At 38.0% G+C, this 24535-nt stretch overlaps 1 protein-coding gene across 1 annotated transcript in view; it reads right to left on the bottom strand.

The window, feature by feature from the left end:
* GRID2 (glutamate ionotropic receptor delta type subunit 2) overlaps positions 1 to 24535 on the bottom strand; it is a 1225688-nt gene that overhangs the window by 1169763 nt on the left and 31390 nt on the right. The gene's annotated exons all lie outside the window — the stretch shown is intronic.

Raw genomic sequence — 24535 nt, 5'->3', positions numbered from 1 at the left:
GCCATCGCAACCGAACGGACAACCAAACTGGCTGAGTGGGGCGACAAGGCCAGCAGGAGGGTTACTAAGTGATGACCAAACGACTGAACAGCAGGCTGTGTGGGGCAACCAGGCCGGCAGGGGGGGGGCAGTGAGGGGCGATCAGGCAGGCAGGTGAGTAGTTAGGAGCCAGTGGTCCTGAATTGTGAGAGGGATGTCCAACTGCCAGTTTAGGCACCATCCTCAGGATCGGGCCTAAACTGGCAGTTGGACTTACGTGAGGGGTCCCGGATTAGAGAGGGGGCGGGCTGGGTTGAGGGCACCCCCACCCCGTGCACAAATTTCATTCACTGGGCCTCTAGTCTATATATATAAAACCCTAATATGCAAAATAGGCCAAACGGTGAAACAACCGAACAACCAGTCACTATGACATGTGCTGACTACCAGGAGGCGCGCATGGAACATGGCGGGTGTTGGCAGCAGGCTGCAGAGCACGGAACATGGCAGGCATTGGCTGCGGTGGGTTGATGGAGCAGGTAAGTGGGAGTGCCAGACCAAGGTAGGGCGCCAGTTGCTGTCATGGGGTGAGCCTCTGGTGGTTACTGAAAATTCTTTGCTCCCGTGCACTGCAGTCCCACTGGGCGCTCCCACCTACTGTCGACGCTTGCACCTGCACAGGCCCTGCTAGCACCCGCTGTCTAAAAGACTTGTGTCATGCAAGGCTGCCAAAAACCTTCAATTTATAATAAAAAAAAGCAACATCTAGAAAGCACAGTAAAACAAGGTAAGCCTTAAGGTAGGTAAAGCTATTGCCTATCAATAAATTCCCAACTAATTTATTAACTTCAAGTCATGCTATTAAAAGACAATTTTACAGAAATAAAGCAAACAATTATTCTTCAGGAATAAGTTTAAAATATGAAAATTCATTGGTAGAAATGTAAAGCTACCAGCTACTTCCAAACAAGCAGGCTAAAAAGCTTTTGTGGTGCTATACGCCAAAGTAAATCACATATATGCTTAGCTTGGGCAGCAAAGTGAAGAGGAAGAGCACTATGGGAAAGGGCACTTTATAATTCAAATTTTGATAATAAAAAACTCAAAGATATTATAAGTGCAATAATAGAGAACATTATTCTGACTATGATATTGAATGGTATGCAATTAAATTTTAATGTTATTTTGATTAATTTCAAGGGTAGTTTCTTCATCTACTTATGCAATCATTAGGTCAACAAATATTTCTTGAGTATATTTCTAAGGTTGGTGCTGCTATTTAAAATATGTAACCCTTTACGATGAAAATGCATTTTAGGGCATGTACCATGTCTGTGTATTCATCTACTCAATAGAGGGAGGGTTAAAGTGATATATGTGAGCAGGAGGTATGATTCGCATATTAAAGTCACTCGAGTATAAACTGATACAATCAAGCATGCTGTATCTGGCTCAGTAAGCACAGAAACAGTATTTGGAACACCTAGAGTGAACCAGGGCAGTAATATGTCCAAAACTGGTTGCTGGAAACAGACTTTAAACTACAAATGTGTGTCTGTCCATTTATTGTGAACGAAATGACTTGATTTCAGATGCAGATTGCTACTCTCTCTGCAGTGACGCTAAGATTAGGTTAACCATTGGGACCTTAAGTATCTTTGCATATGGGAAAATAAGTGCTACATGAGCAAAGCAAAACAATTACAGTTGTGTGTTTTGTTTTATTTTTTTTAAAAGGTTGTTAGATTTTTCCAGTGCCAGAGTTGCTGCATTATGACAATAATACTCTCCCATGGAACATCTTTATTCATCATAATACATACATACAATATCTCTCTCTCTCTCTCTCTCTCTCTCTCTCTCTCTCTCTTTCTGTATTCCCCCCCTCTCCTTCTCTCTCAGGGATAAATTGATTCATATAGCCATCTTTGCATTAACAGATTCCCTGACCCCATGTGAGTTTTAAATTATTACATGTCATAGTCTGCTTTGGACCACTCCGCAACTCAAAAATGTACAGGTGACCCTTGAACAACATGGAATTGAACTGTGTGGGTCCACTTATAGGTGGATCTTTTTCAATAAATACTGTAAATGCATTTTCTCTACCTATACTTTTCTTAATAACATTTTCTTATCTCTAGTTTAATTTATTGAAAGAATACAGTTTATAATACAAAATATGTGTTTATCTACCATTTACTTTATCAGTAGGGCTTCTGGTCAACAGTAGGCTTATTTGTTAAGTTTTGGGGGAGTCAAATTATGCATGGATTTTCAACTCTGCAGTGGTTAGTGACTATAACACTTGCACTGTTCAGGGTCAACTATTTATATTATATCAATTTTATTAGGCTTATAAATTGAAGGCTGCAAGATAATATATTTTTCTTAAATGAACTTCATTGATATTCTTAATAATTCTAACATTTTAGACATCCATTTTTATAGTTAGGTAAAGTCATAATATAATACATATAAACTTTTATAATATTGTATATAAAATCTTAATACCATAACATTTAGAAAAATCTACCAAATTGTTTTCTTAACAGTTATAAAGTAAATAAGTTTAGGGATTATATATGTAATTTTTATTTGCCATTAATAAAATATTTTAATCATTTTAACAAGAGAACAGAATTGGACTAATTATTGCAGTAATTAATATCTAATATGACAATTTTATTTCAATATACCATAAAATTTTACTAGCATTTTTTTTATTTAGAACAAGTTATATATTCCCTATATACTAAAGTTTTGCCCTCTAGGGATGATATAAGAATGCACCACATTGGGTTGTTGTGATGGTGAAATGGAAAACTATTTGTAATACTTTAATACCTTATGTTTAATCTAATGAATCACTATTTTAAAAATTAAAATAGAACAAAATTAATGAACACATAAAATGCTGAAATGCTCTGCAATGCTGAAATGCTCTAGCTAAGCTGTCATTATATAACTGTTTTGTTCTTTAACCTTCATTTTAATCTTACAATGTCAACACTGATGTAAGACTTTTTGAAACTAATATGTTTTTTGTCTTTTATATGCCCTACACTGAGCAATATAATGGTGGTAAAGCAAATGTTTAATAAATTCTTGTTGAAATAGTGTATTTTTCTATTTTTGAAAACTAATAGATTTTATTTTACTGTTATTCTTCTTTAAAAATATTATAAGTAAATGTACTCCTAGATGACACATTTAGTATATGTTTTGGTAAAGGATATTTTAATACAGTTACATTGTGAACAGATATTCAAAGCAATAACAAAACATAAAGCCATATTTCTATAGAAAAATTCAAAGATGAAATTATTACATTAAATTATCACTGAGTTTCTAAAAAACAATGAAAGATTAATTTTCAGCTTTGAGTATCATTACTATATAAAAAATTACATATGTAATATATACATATTGATCTGTTTGGACATATACATACACCCATGATACCATCATGGTAATAAACATCTTCATCACCACCAAAATATTTCTTGTGTCCCTTATTTTTTACTTGTGTGTTCGGGGGGTGGGGGGGTGGGATAAAAAAACTTAAATGAAATCTATCCTCTTAACAAGTTTTTTAAAATATTTCTTTATTGATTTCAAAGAGGAAAGGAGAGGGAAAGAGAGATAGAAACATCAACGATGAGAGAGAATCATCGATTGGCTGCCTCCTGCACGTCCCGCACTGGGGATCAAGCCCACAGTCCAGGCATGTGCCCTTGACCTAACCAGAATCAAACCTGGGACCCTTCAGTCCACAGGCTGATGCTCTATCCACTGAGCCAAACCAGCTCTGGCACTTTACAAGTTTTTAAGTATACAATACCATATTGTTCATTTGCTATTGGTGAATACACATAGCATTGACAACTAACATTTGGAAATGACTATTTTATAAGACCATTGAAAATTAAAGTAAGATTTTCCAAAACTAATAAAAGATATAATATAAAGTTACAAATATAAACATCCAATCAACATGTACTCACAGGTAGCAAATTTACTGATCAACCAAAACAACGAAAAACTGAGACATAAATAAAATAACAGTTCTTAAATTATTGGACAACAGGCTAAAGAAGAGTGACACCTGTGGGACTGGAAACATTGCCTGAGCTTACAGACTCAAAGAAAAGTTCTAGACCCTGGCAAAGGAAGGGGAAGTACAGGAGGGTCCAGCATACTCCCAAAGAACTCTCCCTTGAGTACTCAACAGAGTACTGATCACTGCATGTGTATGAGTAAACTATCAAAAGTTGTAGAAATAAACATATGCAAGTCATAGACATACCATATACCAAGGTCTATTTAAGGCTGAGATTATTGACTGTTCTTAACACCAAAATAAAAACCTTATAACAGGGAATTATGTAGAGTACTCAACAGTTTGCAGAATACAGGATGAATAAACTTAAGGAAAGAGTAATAGAAACTCCTCAAAATAAAACACAGACAAAAAACTGAAAACATAAAATAAAACAGAGTATTAGTAATCTGTGTGAAAACTTCAGAATATTTAATATTTGTTTGTGTACATGGAGCCCACAAAAAAAGGAGGAACAAAAAATAGGACGGTTCAATATTGTGCTGAATTCGAAGAAAAATATAAATCCACTGACCCAAAAATTAACAAACCCCAAGCACAAGAGATATGAAGCACTTTGACCAAGGCACATCATAATACAGTTTCAGCCCTAGCTGGTTTGGCTCAGTGGATAGAGCATCGGTCTGTGGGCTGAAGGGTCCCAGATTGATTCCTGTCAGGGGCACATGCCCGGGTTATGGGCTCAATCCCCAGTAGGGGGCATGGAGGAGACAGCCGATCAATGATTCTCTCTCATCATTGATGTTTCCATCTCTCTCTCCCTCTCCCTTCCTCTCTGAAATCAATAAAAATATTTTTTTAAAAATAAAAATAGTATAGTTTCAGTATGATCTTTCCACATCAGTCAGTTCCAAGGTATACTATGCTTAAAAGGAGTCTAAAAATGTCACTTATTCAAGAAAAAAATTTGGGGCCAATTTTAAACCTAGTTTCATAGATATTAACAATATAGAAAATGAATTTTAAAAGCTAAACAGTATATTGGCTTAACAGAAAAATAAGTAGAACAGAAAAAAGGGGGTTGAAGATGGCAGTGAAATATAGAAAAAGTTAATAGAAGCAAAAATCTGAAAAATATCTACATCTATAATATGTCTACAGCCCATAGATGAAAATTAATGAAATTTGAACTTTTGTTTATTTATTAGCACAGTTATAAGTCAAGATCTATGCAAATGTGTTAGATGCTTTTCACATTAGTGAAAATGGGTAGAAAATTGAACTGACCTCTGTATTAACATCTCGTAATCTCATTATTTACTCTATTGGCACCTACATCAATACCAAGACTAAACCAAAGGACATGTGAAACAGGATTTTCAAACAAATAGGATCATAATTTTTATGAACTTGAAAGAAATATTTATTTGGATACTGTTGTTGTTTTTAAGCACCCAAGTAGAGGAATGTAACTTTTTCCTCTATGGAGAATTTGATGAGACTACAAAGGAAGTATCACATCATTCACATCCCTAGTAGTTTTTTTCATGCTACTAGTGAATTATTATTCTAAGTAATTTTTAAAATAAGTTCCATAATACTATGGGCAAAAAAATAATAATAAACAATCTGGTGAGAGGATACCTTATCCTGTTATGGAAAACTGTGTGGATGGTCTTTCTCCACTGGGAGTGGGAGAGGGGTACTTTTAATATCTTGAGAAAAATAATTTCCTGAGACTCACATGGGAGGATGAGTGATTTTTATCCCCATGGAATTACATCTCTGGGTTTGCAAAGCCCCATTCCTCTTAATCGAGCCCTGGAAGAGGTGCTGCTGGGGATTCAGCAGAGCTAAGAGCAAAGCCTGCATCCCAAGTTCCCATTCCATGTTGCAGCCCAGTCTGGTAAGCTAGTTGCAGTCCATCGTCCATTGTATGGGGTTCACATGCGTCTGGGCCATGTGGTGATTGCAGGAGCATCAGAGCCCCCACAAGCCAGAAGTCAAGCAAGAGCAAGCAAGAGAGCTAAGCACTACAAGAGCGCCAAGAGAGGAAAGTGCTTTATTTAGGAGAATATCTTATATCTTCCAGTGCTTGCAGTGGCCACACCTACTCTGGCCAATAACCTGTCTCAAGGTGACTGACAAGCAAGTACCTTCCCTATTTCACCCAGACTTTACTGGGCGTGCATCTATTCCCGCGCCCCCCCCCCCCATCAGTCCAGTGGCTTCCTGGGAAGTGTTAAACTGCAGCTTCCTGGCAAAGATACACAAATGGCATGCCTATTCTACTTGGCCTTCCCTTTGCTCCTTTCCTCTTATTAACAACCAGGTTATTTTCAATAGTGTCAGTACCTGGAGTATGGTATCTTTCATTTTAGCATGTATGTAATCCCAATTCAAAATGCTCTTCAATGAATTAAATTACTGATGCTAATTAAGTACTGTCTTCTTCAGTTTGTATGTGCTCTCTCTGCTTGAAATTTCCTCCACCTCTCTCTCCACTCCTTTTCTGACAAATATGAGAGGCCACATGCACGAAATTCGTGCAAGGAGCTCGGCTCTCAGAGCCACCACAGCTTGGCTCGGCCCTCACAGCCCCATCTTTGTCCAGAAGGTCGTCTGGAAGGACGTCCAGAAGGTTGTTCGGCTGTCCAGTCTAATTAGCATATTACGCTTCTATTAATATAGATTCTTCCTTATTTCCCAAAACACTGCCAAGGAGAGTTTACTTTTATGAATCACTTCCCTTATCTTCCTATTAGAATTAGGCATTTTCTGTACAATTGCTAATGTTTTATACATATTCCTATTTTTAAACACATCAATCATTTTAATGTGTATGTGATTACACTTCCAGCTCCCCTGTAAGACTGTAAGAGTAATATACCTGCCCTTTCCATTTCTGACTCCTTGGGGCCTGCCACATGCTATAAATGGAGGTTGAACTAAATCTTATATAATAAAAGCCTAATATGCAAATCAACTGACCGGCGGAATGACCGGTCACTATGACGTGTACTGACCACCAAGGGGCAGACACTCAACACAGGAGCTGCCCCCAGCCCATAGCCCCCAGGCCAGCCAAGGCGGGTGCCAACAGGGGCCCTGGATCACCCTGCCGGTCGCCCCACAGAGGGAGGTGACTGGCGGTGGCAGCAGAGGACAGGGACAGTGAGTGGGCAGTGCCAGGCTGGCCAAGGCGGGTGCCAGCTTGGGCCCCCCCCCATCACCCTGCCGGTTGCCCAACACAGATCAGCCCTGATCGCTGGCCAGGCCTAGTGACCCTACCCAGGCACAATTTCCTGCACTGGGCCTCTAGTATGATATATTAGATTTACACATTACCTAATCTTGAGAAGTTTTGACATTCTTAAAATGTACACACAGTGTTGGTAGGAATTATATTGTTTTGTCATCAGAAGAAAGTGGTTAAATATATTGTCCAAATTCATCTACACTTTGCTAAAGTGAGTAGAGCAAAAGTTAATATACTCACTACATAAAACCCTTCTGGTATGAAAAGCTACAGCTTTCAGTCTAACATTAAAGAGAACAGCCTTTCTCCTAACTGAAATGAGGTGGTATGAAGTCTTTGTTTGAACTGGGGTTAGGATAGGGAAGAGAGTATAGTAAAAAAGCCTCTTAGAATACTGTGAGGTTAAGTTACTAACAGAAAGGGCACAATGAAAGCAGTTTCAACTGGAGTTATGCTATTGCCACAACCTTTCTCGTTCCTTTGGTCTTGTTATGACAGCCTTGACTCTTAAATTGTTCATGACAGATTATAAACTGAATGATGAGATAGGAGGGAATGATGGAGAGGAGAGGAAATTCATGTACCCTATAATTTAGAAAATATTTTATAAATGAGAATGAGATGGAGATGAATCCCTGAAAGTTTTTATCATATAAACGTGGGAGAGGGGGACAGATATGAAGCATTAAAAGAGAAGAGAAGTACTAGAAAGTAGCAATTGAGTTTTAAAGAAAGGAAAAGGGGAAAAAAAGGAAACATATAGAGATAGGAAGATTCCAAAATGGACACATCAGAGTTAGCGATTAATGAATCTAAGTTCTAGTATTCCACTTACCACCATAGAAGAAAGGGAGACAACTGGGAGTTAAATTCCTGTTAAAGTTCATAGCAACAGGAGGCTTAAATCTCAGCATTCCTGACTTTTTAATATAAAGTTATTTGTTTTTTTTTTAAAAAAAAAGCTGTGAGAAAACTGATATAAGGAGAGAAAAAGTCAGTATGAAAATCTATATAATAAAAGCCTCAGCGACCGTTATGGCAGAATGACCAGAAGGACCAGTTGCTATGATGCACACTGACCACCAGGGGACAAACGCTCAATGCAGGAGCTGCACCCTGGTGGTCAGTGTGCTCCCATAGGGGGAGTGCCACTCAGCCAGAAGCCCTGAGCCGGGCTCACGGCTGGAGAGCACAGCGGTGGTTGCAGGAGCCTCTCCCGCCTCTGTGGCAGCGCTAAGTAGCAGCGAGCAGGTGGGCAGTAAGGAGCGAGACTGCAAGAGGGTGCAGGCTGGGCTGAGGGACTCCCACCCCCAGTGCACATATTTTGTACACTGGGCCTCTAAGAAAGAAAGAAGAAAAGGAAGGAAGAAGGAAGGAAGGAAGGAAGGAAGGAAGGAAGGAAGGAAGGAAGGAAGGAAGGAAGGAAGGAAGGAAGGAAGGAAGGAAGGAAGGGAGGGAGGGAGGGAAGGAGGAAGGAAGGAAGAAAGGAAGAAAGGAAGGGAGGGGAGTGATCATTGGCTTTTTTGTAAATCGTTGCTGACAATTTCAGTGAACTGGAGTTGACACTTCAGGTTTGGATACAGATTTGTTTGAGTCTCTTGATTTTACTGTTGATCTCAAAATTGAGACTTGTTAAACTTCTCAGCAGAGACTGAAGTTTTTGTTTTGTTTTCTAAAAGATATCTGAATGATTAAAAGCAGGACCTAATTAAGTTTAATTATTCAATAATTGCTGTGTTTCAAAACTTCAGACAACACTCTGTGGTGGTAGAATGTATTCCATGTACTTAAACTCAATAAGAATGGATCTGTATGGGCATTAACACTCCCAGTGCGGGTTTCCACAGGAGGGTAGCTTACAATTAGTGGCACATAAAAAATAGAAATGATTTTACAAGCAAGAAGCCTTAAAGAAAGCTCTGGATAACTGAGGACAACAACCTTCCTCAGACAGATTAATTTACCACATCTAGATTGACAATAGTTTCTGACAGAATTAGAAAACTGAAATACTATCAGTTTTAAATGAGAACTTTACAGAAACTAGTTAACTATATTTTAGGTTCATTTTTTGACTTTCATTTTAAAGGCATCATACTATCAAGAACCATTAATAATAGCCTTTAATGATTGACAAAGATATTATAAAGCATCAGGCTAGTTTATTTTTTAACATATTTTTATTGATTTCAAAGAGGAAGGGAGAGGGAGAGAGAGATGGAAACATCAATGATGGGAGAGAATCACCGATTGGCTGCCTCCTGCACACCCCCCTACTGGGGATCGAGCCCACAACCCTGAAATGTGCCCTTGACCGGAATCGAACCCAGGACCCTTTACTCCGCAGGCTGATGCTCTATCCACTGAGCCAAACCAGCTAGGGCTACTTTTATAATGATTTATTACAATACTTTTTTATAATGCTATGGATTTAATTATATATCTTGTATAAACATGGACTGGCAGGGAAATTAAAACTAAAATCTGTCCTAATTTGAACCAGAGAAAATTGCGTCTCTTAACATAGGATGCATCTATTTCTTCTGGTTGCAATGATCCTCAATAGAGAGGAGAGCTTTGTCAGACATCACAATATAGTTGAGTAGTATATCTGCACAATAGGTCTCACTGGTTTGACTGTTTGAAAGACCTCAGTGATACATTAAATATATTTAGAAGTACTTATGGGAAGGCATTCCATATTTTACTTTTTAAGCAAGACAATTTAACAGTGTAACATAATTTATAAGAAAATAATTATTTTAGGAAGCTCTTAAATTATAGGAAATCATCTCCATAAGTAGCAACCCATTTTCCTTATCTTTGCCTGATCCTATTTCTAGAGTTTTTAGGAAACAAGAACAACAAAAATATGTTGGTGTAAATGAAAGCGTTTACTTTACTCTTGAGCTAAAACATATTTTTGCTTCCAGACAGCAGAGGGCTATTGGGGAAAAAAATCAACACCACACCCCTTCTAACTTATCGTGTTTTTAAACAGTGACACAGAGTGAAATACAGTTGAATCTCCCACTATTTATTCCAAATAGCAAGCTCTGATAAGAATGGTCAAGGATCCTGCTTAAGTACAGTACAACTAACGCTTGTTCCTTGCCAGACTGTGATGGGTAGGCAACCGCAGTCTTTGACAACAGCCATAAGCGCACATAATTTAGTGATGTTAGGATTGTGAGTTGTAACTGTATACTGCTATTTATTGACCTTTCCAGAGGAAAAACAAAAACCTGTTTGCTTGTGTTTTAAAATTCCTGGCCAGAAGCCATAAAGGAAGTATTATGTGTTAGAGCAATGCTTATTAATACTTGAATACCTAAAATTTTAAATATTGTATAATACCCACAACATGGAGCATTCCATCTGTACAAATATTTCTACAACACACAAATAATTCATCTATAGAAAATATAACATAAAATTTCAGTGGTATGGTTAAAAAAAAACAACTCAGAGAGTTGAATTACACACTTCTAAGATTATGGTCTTTCTTGGGAGTAATACCTGCACAGTGCCTGCTAATTTAGCATGACATTGCACTCCCCTGATAGAATAATCATTATCAGAAATCTACTAAATGTATTGAAGAAGATGAAATGATTATTAACACCAGTCTACACTATGGCGATAAGCCAAATTTAAACAACAATAAAAACAAAATCAACCACACACACAATCATTCCAAAGCTTCCATGTGATTAAGAACTAGATACAACTAGGTATTATATGAAAAGCAAGTAGAGAAAACAGTGACACTTATTTGGAGTTTGGTTTTATTGGATTTAAAATTTGAATATATCAATCAATATGAAAAACAAAAACAAGTCAATATCTTCCTATAGAAAGTTAGTATCAGAGATAAGAAAGGAAAAAAAAGTATAAGCTTAAGTTTCATGCAACTCTTGGAGAAAAAAAATGTATGTCACCACTAATATTAACATAGAATCTATAGTTTTATAGGAAACTAGGGGCCTGGCGCATGAAATAGTGCGTGAGTACGGTCCCTAGGCCTAGCCTGCAATCAGGGCCATCTTCTCTGGCTGCCGGCAGCCAGCCCCACCCCCCGCCACCACCCACCCAGGTTCCCCATTCACCATCGGCAGCGATTGGAGCATACAGGCCAAGGGGGAGGGACCAAGAGGTCAGCCAGTTCCACCTGCTAGCCAGTCCCACCCCCCACTGCCACCCACCCCCTGCCACCACCCACCCCAGTTCCCTGTTCCCCATCTGGTGATGGGAGCCTGATGGCCGGGGGAGGGACCAAGAGGTAGGCTGTTCCCGCCCACTCGCTGGCCCCATTCCTGCCGCCAGTCACCCTCTGTGTGTGGGGCGACCAGCAGGGCGAGGGCCTTGGTCTGGCACTGCCCACATCCCCCGTCACCCACCCCGGTTCCCCACTCACCATCGGCGATCAGAGCCTGCCAGCCAGGGAAAGTAACTGAGAGGTGGTCAGTGCACCTCATAGTGACTGGTGGAGTGGTTGTTCTGGTCATTCTGCGGTTACAATTGCTGGGATTTTATTATATAGGATGGCTATATGATCATCCACTGAAAGAATATTTGACCACTTATGAGAAAAACATCTGAAGAGTATATGAAATTGTTCCTCATTTTAAATTTCTTGGAGGTTTTGGCTCAAAAGAAGACAAGTATACCTGATTAAATGTTTTAATTTACAAATACATATTTTTCCCCTATTAAAAAAAAATATGTGCTTAACAGATATTTATCATGCTGCTCTTTGGCAGAATTCTGAGAAAGTTCCACAAGATCAAACTCTACACTGTCTCCTAATTAGAAAGTAGAAACAAGTAGAAAAAGTAACTTTATATGCTTGTACATATAAATGTACATTTGTAACTATCTGAGCAAACTACTTAATGTAGGTCTTAAGACTTATGTCATGTAATTTTAACTAAATGATTTAGGATATATTTTAAATGACAATGATTTTTTAAAGTTGACAAATTGATTTAAAAATTTTGTCTCAGTACATAATGAGGTATGTAAAGAATAATCACTAAAGTAGCACTTTTACAAAAATAGTCATAAGAAAATTCCAGAATTGTGCAAGTCATTTTAGCAAAAATTGAAATGACAAAAATGTATATCCACAAGAGAATGAATAAAATTTTTGTGATATCTTTGTAAAGTAAAATACTTAATTGCAACGAAAGTTCACAATTATAAAAAATGTTAATGGAAAAAGTAAGTTATATAAATACTAGAGGCCCAATGCATGAAATTCATGCAAGGGGCTTTGTCCGGAAGGTCATCCGGAAGGTTGTTTGGCCATCTGGTCTAATTAGCATATTACACTTTTATTATTATAGACTAGTAGCCCGGTGCACAAAATTTGTGCACTGGGGAGGGGGGGGTCCCTCAGTTATTAAACATTTATCTGCACAACACTGACTGACCACATTGGTGGCGGTGGTGGTGGTCTTGTCAGAATGTGTTATATTATGCAGATGAAAATCTATTTAAACAGATTTGATGTAGATATTTTCAAAGATGGAAGAATTGTCCCTGTCAACTATTTTAGTTGATTCATATCTTCAGTAATTGTCATCATTGCAAAGTTTTCAGTCCCCATATGGATTGCTGGATATAATAGGTCATGCGCTGTCCCTGTCCTTTGTAGCCTTTGTTACCTTAAAGAGGACTCTAGTTTCCCATTTATATGTTTAAGTACCAACCTTACTGGCTTAAAATGTAAGCTTTTAACACTGCTCTCTCTGTTCCGCATCCTTCCGAAGAAAAGTGGAGTTGGGTTGCAGCACAGGAGAGAAATTCAGAAGGGGAATATTTTTTTTAAATATATTTTATTGATTTTTTACAGAGAGGAAGGGTGAGGGATAGAGAGTTAGAAACATCGATGCGAGAGAAACATCGACCAGCTGCCTCCTGCACACCCCCTACTGAGGATGTGTATGCAACCAAGGTACATGCCCTTGACTGGAATCGAACCTGCGACCTTTCAGTCCGCAGGCCGACGCTCTATCCACTGAGCCAAACCGGTTAGGGCGGAAGGGGAATATTGAAGTAATGACTGCAGTCGGAGAAGAGGGAACCTGTTTCCCTGGCCACAGGCACTGGTGCCATGGACCACAGGGCTGGCAGCTTCTCCGGGTGTCTGCAGCCTAGGACCTTGGGCAGGTAGCTTGTCCGTCTCCTGGGCTGCAGCCAGCCGCAGGTGCTGGCGCCTGGACCAAAGGTGGGCGGCTTCTTCTTCTGGGGGCTTCTTCTTCTGTGCTTCCAGGGAGGGTAGTCAGTTATGTGTCATGCAAACATAGGCGTCACCCATCTCAGAAGCCGGGTGCGGGTCAGGGAAGCACCTGCCAGGGACACTGGCAGCAGCTGCTTCCCTGCCGCCGCACCAGGCTTCTGCAGTCACCGATTGATCACCGCAGAAGCCCAGAAGCCCAGTGCGGGGGCAGGGAAGTGGTCACATAAGCCCAACTTGTGCCTTCTTGCAGTCGGGGGGCCCCTTCCCCTGGCTGCTGGCACCAGTTTTCCTCCGGCTGTAGGAACCCAGGCCTTTGCTCTTCGCTGGTAGGGACCCTCGCATCGGGCTTCATTCTCTGCTCCTGTCGCAAGGTGAGGCTCCCGGGGGCGGAGCTGGTGCACTGGCTTCGCTCTCCATACTCCCCATGCTGGCCTTCGCTTGCTGCTCCTGCCCTGGGCCAACGGTCGCTCTGCAGCGGCGTGGAGGGCTTTGCTCTCCCGGATCCCGGCAGCAGCGGCACGAAGCTCTGCTCCTACCTGGGACCAATGGGCTTTGCTCCATCGCTTGGTGCCAATGTATGCAAATTAGCCGCCATCTTGGCTGGCGATTAATTTGCATATCTCGCTGATTAGCCAATGGGAAGCATGTGGGAGGTACAGTTAATTACCATGTTTCTCTATTATTAGATAGGATATGTGTAGGATATACCTACCATTCATAAAAAATGTTAAAAGTAAAGAACGATAAATATTTATGATAAATTCATTTCTGGTAAAATATGTTTGATGAGTAAAGAAGAAAAGTGAATCATAGTGGTGTATATACTTAGTTTCAACTGTAACTTTTATTTAATACTAGGGGCCCAGTGCACGAATTCATGCACCTTGAAAGGAACTGTGGGCCACAAGGCTGCAGTAGGCACAGGGGCAGGTCTGGGCCCATCCTCCACACCCCCGCCCAGCCCCTCCTGCTGCGGCCCCCAGTCCCGTCTCCCGCCGCCACCACTCCCATGTGCTGACGGCACTGGGCCTGCTCGCACCTGCTGCTGGTGCTGCGGAGCAATTGGGGCCGGCGCTAGCAGTGGGTGCAAGCAGGACTGACTCCATCAGTGGGTGTGAGCAGCAGCTGCTGCCCCAATCACCCCTCAGGAGCAGGGGGAGGTGGAGAAGCCCTCACAGGCGATCAGGGCCAGCAGGCACCACTCACAACCGCTGATGGCGCCAAGTGATTGGGACCAGCGCTGGGCACCAGCAGCGGATGTGAGCAGCAACTCCGGTGCCGGCTGTGGGTGTGAGCAAAGCCGGTGCTGGCAATGGGTGCAAGCGGTGGCTCCGATGCCAGCAGTGGGTGCAAGTGCCAGGCAGGACCGCAGCATATGGGAGCAAAGAATTTTCAGTAACCACGAGAGGCTTGCCCCAATGACAGCGACTGGCGCCCCGCCTTTGTCTGGTGCCCCTGCTCACCTGCTCCACCATCACGCCACGGCCAATGCCCACCATGTTTCATACAAGCCCCCTGGTGGTCAGCGCTCATCATAGTGACCAGTTGTTCGGTTGTTCAGGTTGTTTCACTGTTCGGTCTATTTGCATATTAGCCTTTTATTATATAGGAATCTTTTTTAAAGAGATCTAAACATTTTAAAATTAAATCACAGGGGATGGGGAGAAGCTGACTGATGTGCACTTTTTCCCCCTAGATTTTTCTTGCTCCTTTGTTCAAATTATATGACTTTTGAAAAAGGAAAATAATAAAGTAAATGCAAATTTTACTAAATCCAGGAAGGCCTACAGAATATATTTCAAATTCAAAGAGTTCAGAATTTCAAACGAACCCTGCTTATTATAGGATTTTGACAGCCTAACTGTCTGAACAGGACAAAAGGGAAAGAACAACAGCAATAAGTGCAAAACTATTTGAGAACTAAACTTAAGAAGTCATTAATGAACATGAATCAAACTTTTAAGAGTTATTTATATTTGAAGCCATTTCTTCTCCATTACAGATGGATATGTCACTCATCCTCAAATATCAACACCAATATGCTATGGAGCGTGTATCCAGGCCTCTCTCCATGATAATCAGGAGGGGGAAGTAAGGAAAGGCTACATAGTCTTCTTTGAGAATGGCACTGTCTAGGGTTCACTGATGTCCCTCTGTGAATAAGACAAATGAATACCTCACTGGCCTACATAGTCACATATTCACCCCATTGCTTCTTGTCTCTGAAAGAATATCTGCTCACTCTATTATCTTGATCATACTGTATTTGCCTTTTCAATATCTATATCACTATAAATTAGGTGATTTTTCTGGTCTAGGAAAAATTTCTTTATTCAAACTATTAGTATAACATGGTCAGAACTCTATAAGTCTTTAATCATGTATTAGTCAAGGTTCTTCAGAGAAACAAAAGCAAAAGGATGTACACATACACACACACAAGGATATGCAAAGAGAGACATAGAGACTTTAAGGAATTGGCTCACTTAATTGTGGAAGCTTAGTAAGTCCAAAATCTGCAGGGCAGGCAAGAAAAATGGAAACCAAGGGAAGAGTTGCAATTTGAGTCCAAAGGTGATCTGCTGGCAGAGTTCTCTCTTCTTCCTTGAAGGTTATTCTTTTCCTAAGGCCCTTCAACTGGTTGGATGAGGTCCACCCACATTATGGAGGTTAATCTGTTTCATGGAAAATTTACTGATTTAAGTGCTATTATCTTCTAAAAAATACCTTCACAGAAACATATTAAACAATGGTTAGTGGAATATCTGAGTACCATGACCCAACTCCACTGACACATAAAATTAATCATCACAAGCAAATATATATTTCAATTACTGCAGAATAACATTTTGTGTAGGCAAATGTGTTCATGTCATAATGAATATTTCACTTGAATTCTGACATACATATTTATATATTTATATATTAAGTATTTATAATAATTATAAACATCCTCATTTTTATGCTTTTTCACAATGATCTCCATACTTCTTAAACCAATGAAATTTAACTTATGTGCTTTAACTGTTTTTTTTGTAATAAAGGTTTAAAAATGGTGTATTGTATTAAAATCAGTAATGTATGAATGAATGCTAATTATTTTAAAACTAAAGAATATTTCTTCAGGCTCTAAAATTAATGATCCTGAAATAAAAAGTGTTTCAGTTCCAAGATAGAACCGGAAATCACTGGAATTAAAACAAATTTGAATCAGTATGTTAATATGTGTCCTTTTTTAAATAGGTTCTTTACTTGCCATGTGAAGCATATGAAGCACATAGTTGATGCCTGTATACCTCAGAATAAGTTGATGCACTCAGTCTTACTTCTGAAATAGCACTCATCACACAGAATTTTTTCCTTAGATATTTGTGTCTATGTTCCTGATCGATTTTGAACTCCCTGGCCTCTAAATTCCCACAACACTGGACACAACCCATGACATATAGTATATGTCTCAATAAATGCTTAATGGATAAACAAAATGAACAAAATCACAATTATATTTACCAGCCCCTACCATGCTCCAAAAAGAGTTAAAAATTAAGAGTATTGATATATGAAACCTATAAATGCTTCAGTCCATGGAATTTTGACTTTGTGTTATTGTTTCTGCCACAAAACTTATTGTAAAAAGAACTGTAATGCATAATTCAAATTGAAAACAAAACAATTACTAAGATGGTAGAGCCTGGCACACTAGCATCTCCTAATGGGACTTTGTGAACCACTGAGACTCCTTGGGGCAATTTAAAAATTACTGTTAAAGAATAATACCCAAATTTTGCAGATAGGTTGTTGAGGTAGAACGTATTGAGTTGAATTGACCAAGGTCACAGATTTAATTCAGTAGCTGATCCAGGATTAGAACTTGGGTTATCTGATTCATCCTATTATTATTACTCATATCATAGATACTAGTAGTTTTTGCAAAATTTTGCTTCCTCAAGTGTTTATTTGGAGAATAAAGTGAAAAGAAAATAAATTAAAGGTGCATATATTTCACTCTCATGCTAAGGAGAAAAGACATGGCCATTCTTAGTCAGAATTTTTGGCATAGCTCAAATATACAAAGTGTATTGAAATAAAAATCCTTCATGCTAAGTGCACAGTTCATAACTGATTTCATCACTTCCCTTTATGTCATCATCTCATACTAAAAAATACCCTCACCTATTTTAGGTATTGAAATTCTTTGCAAAAAATAATAGTAAAATGGAAGAAATTATTATTTTTCACTTCAAAGCAATGAAAATTTATAGTAGAGTTATGTCCTTTAAGGGAAGGAAATCCTACATATAGGCTATATGATCTCACCCAATAAAATTTTGAATATTTTATGTTTTTTGCTTGTTTTATGTTCTCTGCTTGTTATGCTCTTACAAACCTTCTTTCTTGAAAGCAAATGGTATATTTCTTGAAAACTCAACTGAAGATTGATATACATCTTGAATACACCAACTACTTGTATAATGCGCCCAGCCCAAAGCTGATATTCAACAAATTATTGTTAAAAATTTTTAATGAATAAGCAAATTAATATTAAATTATAATTTTCTCCATGAGACAGTCCTTCTTCAAGTCACCTAAATATTCAACCTTATTTGTATATGTAGATTAAGCCTGCATTTTCTGGATTCATATGAAAGTAATATTTTTCATTTTATATATTTACTAGAAGCCCGGTGCATGAAATTCATACAGGGGGTAGGGTCCCTAGGCCTGGCTGGCAATCAGGGCTGATCGGGGCCTTCAGGCTGCTGGCCAGGGCCTTCCTTCATTCTGAACCGCCCCCTGGTTGTCAGTGCACGTCATAGCAAGCAATCTAACACCTGGTCTCCAGGTAGAACTCCTGAGGGGACAATTTGCATATTAGCCTTTTATATATACAGATTCATTCATTCTATTTATATTTTCTATGCAAGACACTGAGCTAAATGATTCAGATATAATCCCCACCTTTATGTTCCTTATAATCTAGCAGATAGATATAAATAATGCAATGTAAAATGTGGCAAGTGCTATAAAAGAAACATAGTTAATATATCATAGAGAATTCTTTCATGATCAGAAGACAGTTATTTACATAAGAATCAGGTAAATGCTCATAGAGGTCAAGTCATCTGAACCTGGCTTTAAAGAATGTTCATATGTTGAGGTGGCAGAGGAAAGTAAACAGGGAATATGTCCAAAACCCTGAAGGTGAGAAAACATGGAATAAATACATACTACAGTAAGAGGTGCATGCCAGGTACAGGGAGTGTGGAAAAGAAGCCTAGAAAGACAGGTTGGAGACAGGAGAATGTATTAATATCTAACACATAATGCAGAAGAGAATTACTGATGATTTTAGACATAAATCCAGCCTAAAGTACCTGTGATTCAAAAAGTACAATGTACATATTTGTGTCTAATTTAGATAACAAGGAAGAGAAAAAACATGAAACTGCATGACTAGTTAGGGGGTTATCATAATGAGCCAAGGCAGAGGTAGTAAAAAATGGAAATTGTACTCCCTATTAATATATAGTACTTTACACATTGCTTAAATTTACTTATTTGTTATTCCACACGTAAGGTACAATAGTTAGTGCATGACTGACCACCAGGGGACAGCTCCTGCATTGAGCGTCTGCCCCCTGGTGGTCAGTGAGCATCATAGCGACTGGTCATTCTGCAGTCCAGTCTATTTGCATATTACCCTTTTAGTATATAGGAATATATATATATAATTTCTCATGTGTCTTTAAGTTCTTTGTTTGTTTTAAAGAGAATCAATGGAAAGTATTGTTAAAGAATGCATTACAAAAGGTTTGTAATAAAGGTACATGGTCCTACAACTGCAGGTATCACACACACACACAAAAAAAAATAGTTAGTGCATGACATATATTCCAGAAGTGACGCACAGTCTGGATACTTTGCATTAGAACCACACCTCACAGATACCTTTGCTTTTTCTTTAAGGTGAGGTGACTTTGAGATCTCCAACTTTTCCCCGAGTTGCATCCTTCACACTGCCTAATGTATTCGGTCGACACCAATATTGTAGGTTTGAATTTAGTGAAAAAAGAAAAGATCTCCTAATCATCAAACCCTTCTATTCTTACTTATTGGGTCTTTCTTTTAAAATAGATTTCAAACTAATATATAAGACCATTCAAGATTTTTCAATGTGGAGTTGGATCTTAATTCTAAATTTCTCATGGGAGTGCATTTTCTCATTCTTCCAGAGCCTCAGACTCCTAAAGGTATTATGTTAGAAAATATGGTTCCCCCTACACACTCTATGATATATCATATAAGCTTCTAATGTGAGTTTATTTTAGATTATTCATAATTTTTCTCTACTCGTTTCCAAAAATGCTAGAGGGATGATTTTTTTTTCTGGGATAGCTGCCAAAAAAGTTCATTTTATTGCTTCCACTGAGAAACACCTTTAACACTTTAGAAAGAAAATGTTTCATTCATTACCATACCATTTAGGAAGCTGTTAAAATGGGAGAAAGTTCTAAACTTCTGATGTATCATCCACCAACTGATGTAACTCATTTCCAAATAAGTAAGATAAGCGACCTATGCAAAGGATACAATCTTTACAAAACTGCTCATTAGGAATTTTTTTTTTAAATTCATGAGGTGGCATCAATTTGTCTTTTGTTAAAGAGAAAAAAACTTTGAGATTTAATAAAAAAGATGACAGGCACTTATAATCATATAATGTACTATTACATTTTGGCATAACAATACCTAACATTTATTAAACTTCCCAGGTATAACAAAATTCACTCAAGTTTACTCTTAATTAGTTACACTGGGACACATTAAGAGACCTTTGGCCCTCTCTCTGGCCTCATTTCCCACATCATTACTGCTTACTTTCAGAGCTCTACTCACATGGCTTCTGCCATCCTCAAACCCCTCCCTATTTCATGGTTTTTTTTAATTCTTCTATTCCCTCTCCCTGGAGCGCCCTTCCTATATTGTTAGCCTTACAGCTACCTCTTCATTCAGATTTGCTAAAATACCACTCCCTCAGGACAGCTCTCCATGCGCAATACCAGGTTTTATTCCTGCATTATATGGTCTCCTGATATTCTGTAATTTTCCTTCCTATGTGCTTTCAAGTTGCAATTAAATAATTTTGTGACAGACTGAGGAATATATGAGTATTAGAAAGTAAGTTATTTGATGAGCATAAGAATACTGGAATACAAGATTCACAAGAGGAGGAAAATGTCTCTATTATTCTCTAACACTTAGTAGGTAAGAAGTATTTTCCCTATAAAACTCTATGAATAAATGAATTAAAATATTGCTACTAAGTAATAAAAAATCAGAGGTATTAACTTTTGGTTTTATTTTATTTATTTTTTATTTTTTGTTGAAAGTATTACAGACATCCCCATTTTTCTAACCATTGACTCCATCCTCCCCACTCCCAACCCCTCCCCAGGCCTTCACAGCATTATTTCCTATGTCCATGGGTTATGCACATATGCATATAATTTCTTTGGTTAATCTCTTCCTGCCCACACCCATCTTCCTTCTGAGAATTGTCAATCTGTTGCATGTTTCCATGTCTCTAGATCTATTTTGTCAGTTTCTTTTGTTCATTAGATTCCACATATGAGTGAGATCATGTGATATTTGTCTGTCTCTGACTGGTTTATTTTACTTAGCATAATACTCTCCAGGTCCCTCCATGCTGTCTCAAAGGGTAAGAGCTCCTTCTTTTTTACAGCTGCATAGCATTTCATGGTGTAAATGTACCACAGCTTTTTATCCACTCATCTACTGATGAACACTTGGGCTGTTTCCAGATCTTAGCTATTGTAAATTGTGCTGCATATTTTATTTCTCATTGGTGTTTCAGGCTTCTTAGGATATATTCCTAGAAGTGGGATTACTGGCAGTTCCAGTTTTAATATTTTTGAGGAAACTCCACACTATTTTCCATAGTGGTTGTACAAGTCTGCATTCCCACCAGCAGTGTAGTAGGGTTCCTTTTTCAACATTGCCAGCACTTGTTTGTTGATTTGTTGATGGTAGCCATTCTTGAGGTAGGCTTGTGGTGCTATGAACTTCCCTCTCAGGATTATTTATCCTGTCCCATAGATTTTGGGTTGTTGTTGGTTTATATTCATTTGTTTCCAGGAAATTTTTTATTTTTCCCTTGATCTCATTGGTAACCCATTCATTGTTTCCATGAATTAACTTAGTCTTTTATTAGCCTCAAATATCCCAAATTGTGTGAGTCATCATTTTAACCTGAGATCAAAATTAAAATCCTATATGAAGTATTAATTCACATATCTGCTAAAAGAAATTTCTTTTCTTCAAACTCTCATAGATAAACATCTATTTTTATTGTGAACATATCAAATTATTTATTTTAACTTAATTTATTTCTACCCTGAGTTCACTTATAAAAATATTGAAGAGTGGCCACACCTTATTGCAACTCTATTGCATGTGTGTTTCCACATTTATAAATGATTTATATATCCAAAAAATGCCTAGTGGTCAAATAATTTATCTCATTCAATTTCTTCATTCAAATTATTGGCCTCAAACAACTAGATGAATCTCTACCAAATCCAGAGTAAATCTAGACAAATTTTGATGATATAATGAGTATTACTGATTCCCTCCCTTCATGACCCACCCAGATTTCATTAGTCTGACTCAATTGTCTCCAATTGTCTATGGGTGCAGTGATCTGGACCATTATCCATTCATTCTTTGTCAGGTCCAGGATAAGTCAGTACCCCATGTTCAAGTCCATCTCCCCAATTCCCATAAACCAGAACCTAGAACATCATAATGCCTTGAGCTAAACCTATATGAATTGTGATACTTGCAATTACAAAAGTGAATTGCCTATATGAGTGCTGAATACAGTATGTTTCTTAGATGTTTCTTTATGTGTAGATTGAACAGATCGAATAACTCACTTGAATGAGCACACAAATAAATATTAATCTTAATATACATAATTGCATTTTATACTTTAAATTTTAGAGAAACATTTTTTTCACACAAAAACCTGATTGACAAATTGAAGCACAGAAAAAAATAATAGGAGACTATTTAGAAAACTGTCATTAAGAAAGCATAAAAAGTGATATGATTGTAGAGCAGAAAAATCAAGTAAGCAAAAATGGTTTCACTGAGTTTAAACCATGCCATGAAGGCTTACCTCTGAACAACAACAGTTTAAAATAAAACACAGAAGTGAAGCTAAAAAGATAGAGAACAGAGCACAACTAAAGAAGAGGAAAACACAACTCAAGGAGCACTGAAAGTCAATGAAGTAAAACTGGTCTGCCCTGAAAATGAATGAGGTGAAAATGGACCATTTTTGCCTTCATTGATTCTCACTGCTCATTGAATTGTGTTCTCCTTTCCTTTGGAGTTTGTATCAGTTTCTTTCTATTTCTTTTTTAACTCCTAAACAAGCTTTTGGACAGTCCCAAAGGTATTATGAGGACATGCTTAATGACTCCTCAGATTTTATTGCAGGAAATCCATCCACTCATTCTATGCTTACAGATTCCACACCTGTTCCATCTCAGGTATCAAGATTGGCATGTTAGAACATCAAAGCACAAACCATTATTCGAATATGACATTATCACTGATGAAGTCTGTTGTGTGTTGTTGTTTTTTTATGATTCCAAAACTACTTTATCTTCAAACATGAGGAGAACATAAATTATATTTCTAAGGAGCAGGGGCCAAACCTAGCAACGCTGAAAACAAAGCCGAAATTATTTTTCAAATGTGACATATTTGATACCCAGTGACGGAATATTAAAAACTCTGAATCACGATGAATTATGTTTTGCATGCTCTTACCCCGAGCCAGGATCCTGATTTTCTTTTAATCTAATTGCTTTATCTGAGACTCAAAGCCAGCTTTGATCCAAGAGCTTTGATAAAGGTGCTTTCCTACAAGGAAGCAGCTTTTCTCACTGACTAAATTACTCCCACTGACCTTGGCATCCTGAAGCTGTGGCTTATAAAATTAAATGCAATAGTAGGAAAGAGTTAATGAGGTATCTATACATTTTTGACTGTTCTAATATATAAATGAATTTAGCTTAAGTTATATACACTGGCAGGAAAGATAGATTAAATCACATTACAAGTAAAATCTTGAGTATAGTATATCAGTAAAAGTAAGAATAAATAGAAATATTTTTGCAGTTGTGATGGATAAAATATTATTTTGTGAAGGGCCTGTACAAATGAGGAAAAAAATACTAAAGTTCCTATTTAAAGTTCCTATTTAAAAAAATATATATATTATTGATTTTTTACAGAGAGGAAGGGAGAGGGATAGTTAGAAACATCGATGAGAGAGAAACATCGATCAGCTGCCTCCTGCACACTCCCTTCAGCACCTGTTCCATCTCAGGTATCAAGATTGGCATGTTAGAACATCAAAGCACAAATCATTATTCGAATATGACATTATCACTGGGTATGTGCCCACAACCAAGGTATAAAGTTCCTATTTTAAAAGGAAAAGTGTGTCCAAAGTAATTTTGTACAAGAGAAAAACAAATGGATTTTTTCACATGTGGAAAATATTTTCGACTCCACTCATCTCCACTAATCCAATAATTTGTTCTTTATACAAATCTGTGAAACAATGAAATATCATTTTCACAATATTCAAAATGATGAATACCAAATATTAATAAGTTTGTGAATTGGGGGGTTATCTATCTGTCTGGAAGCACTACTAGTATAAGGTTATGCAAAGCAATTTTGCCTTATGAAACAAAAATAATTTAAATCGTCTATCTCTTCAACCTAATATTCTCACTTCTCATAAACTATCCTAAGGAAATATTCCAAAATATGAAAATACCCTATGGACAAAGATCTTCAAAACAGTCCTAATATAACAGTAAACTCTGACAGCAAGCCATAGTATAATATACTAGAGGCCCAGGGCCAATCTGTGAGGCAACTGGCG

This window comes from Myotis lucifugus, unplaced genomic scaffold (genome assembly GCF_000147115.1).
Source record: "Myotis lucifugus unplaced genomic scaffold, Myoluc2.0 scaffold_12, whole genome shotgun sequence".
Taxonomy (NCBI): Eukaryota; Metazoa; Chordata; class Mammalia; order Chiroptera; family Vespertilionidae; genus Myotis; species Myotis lucifugus.
The sequence above is the reverse complement of the archived record's forward strand: the minus strand, read 5'-3'. Positions and strand labels throughout refer to the sequence as shown.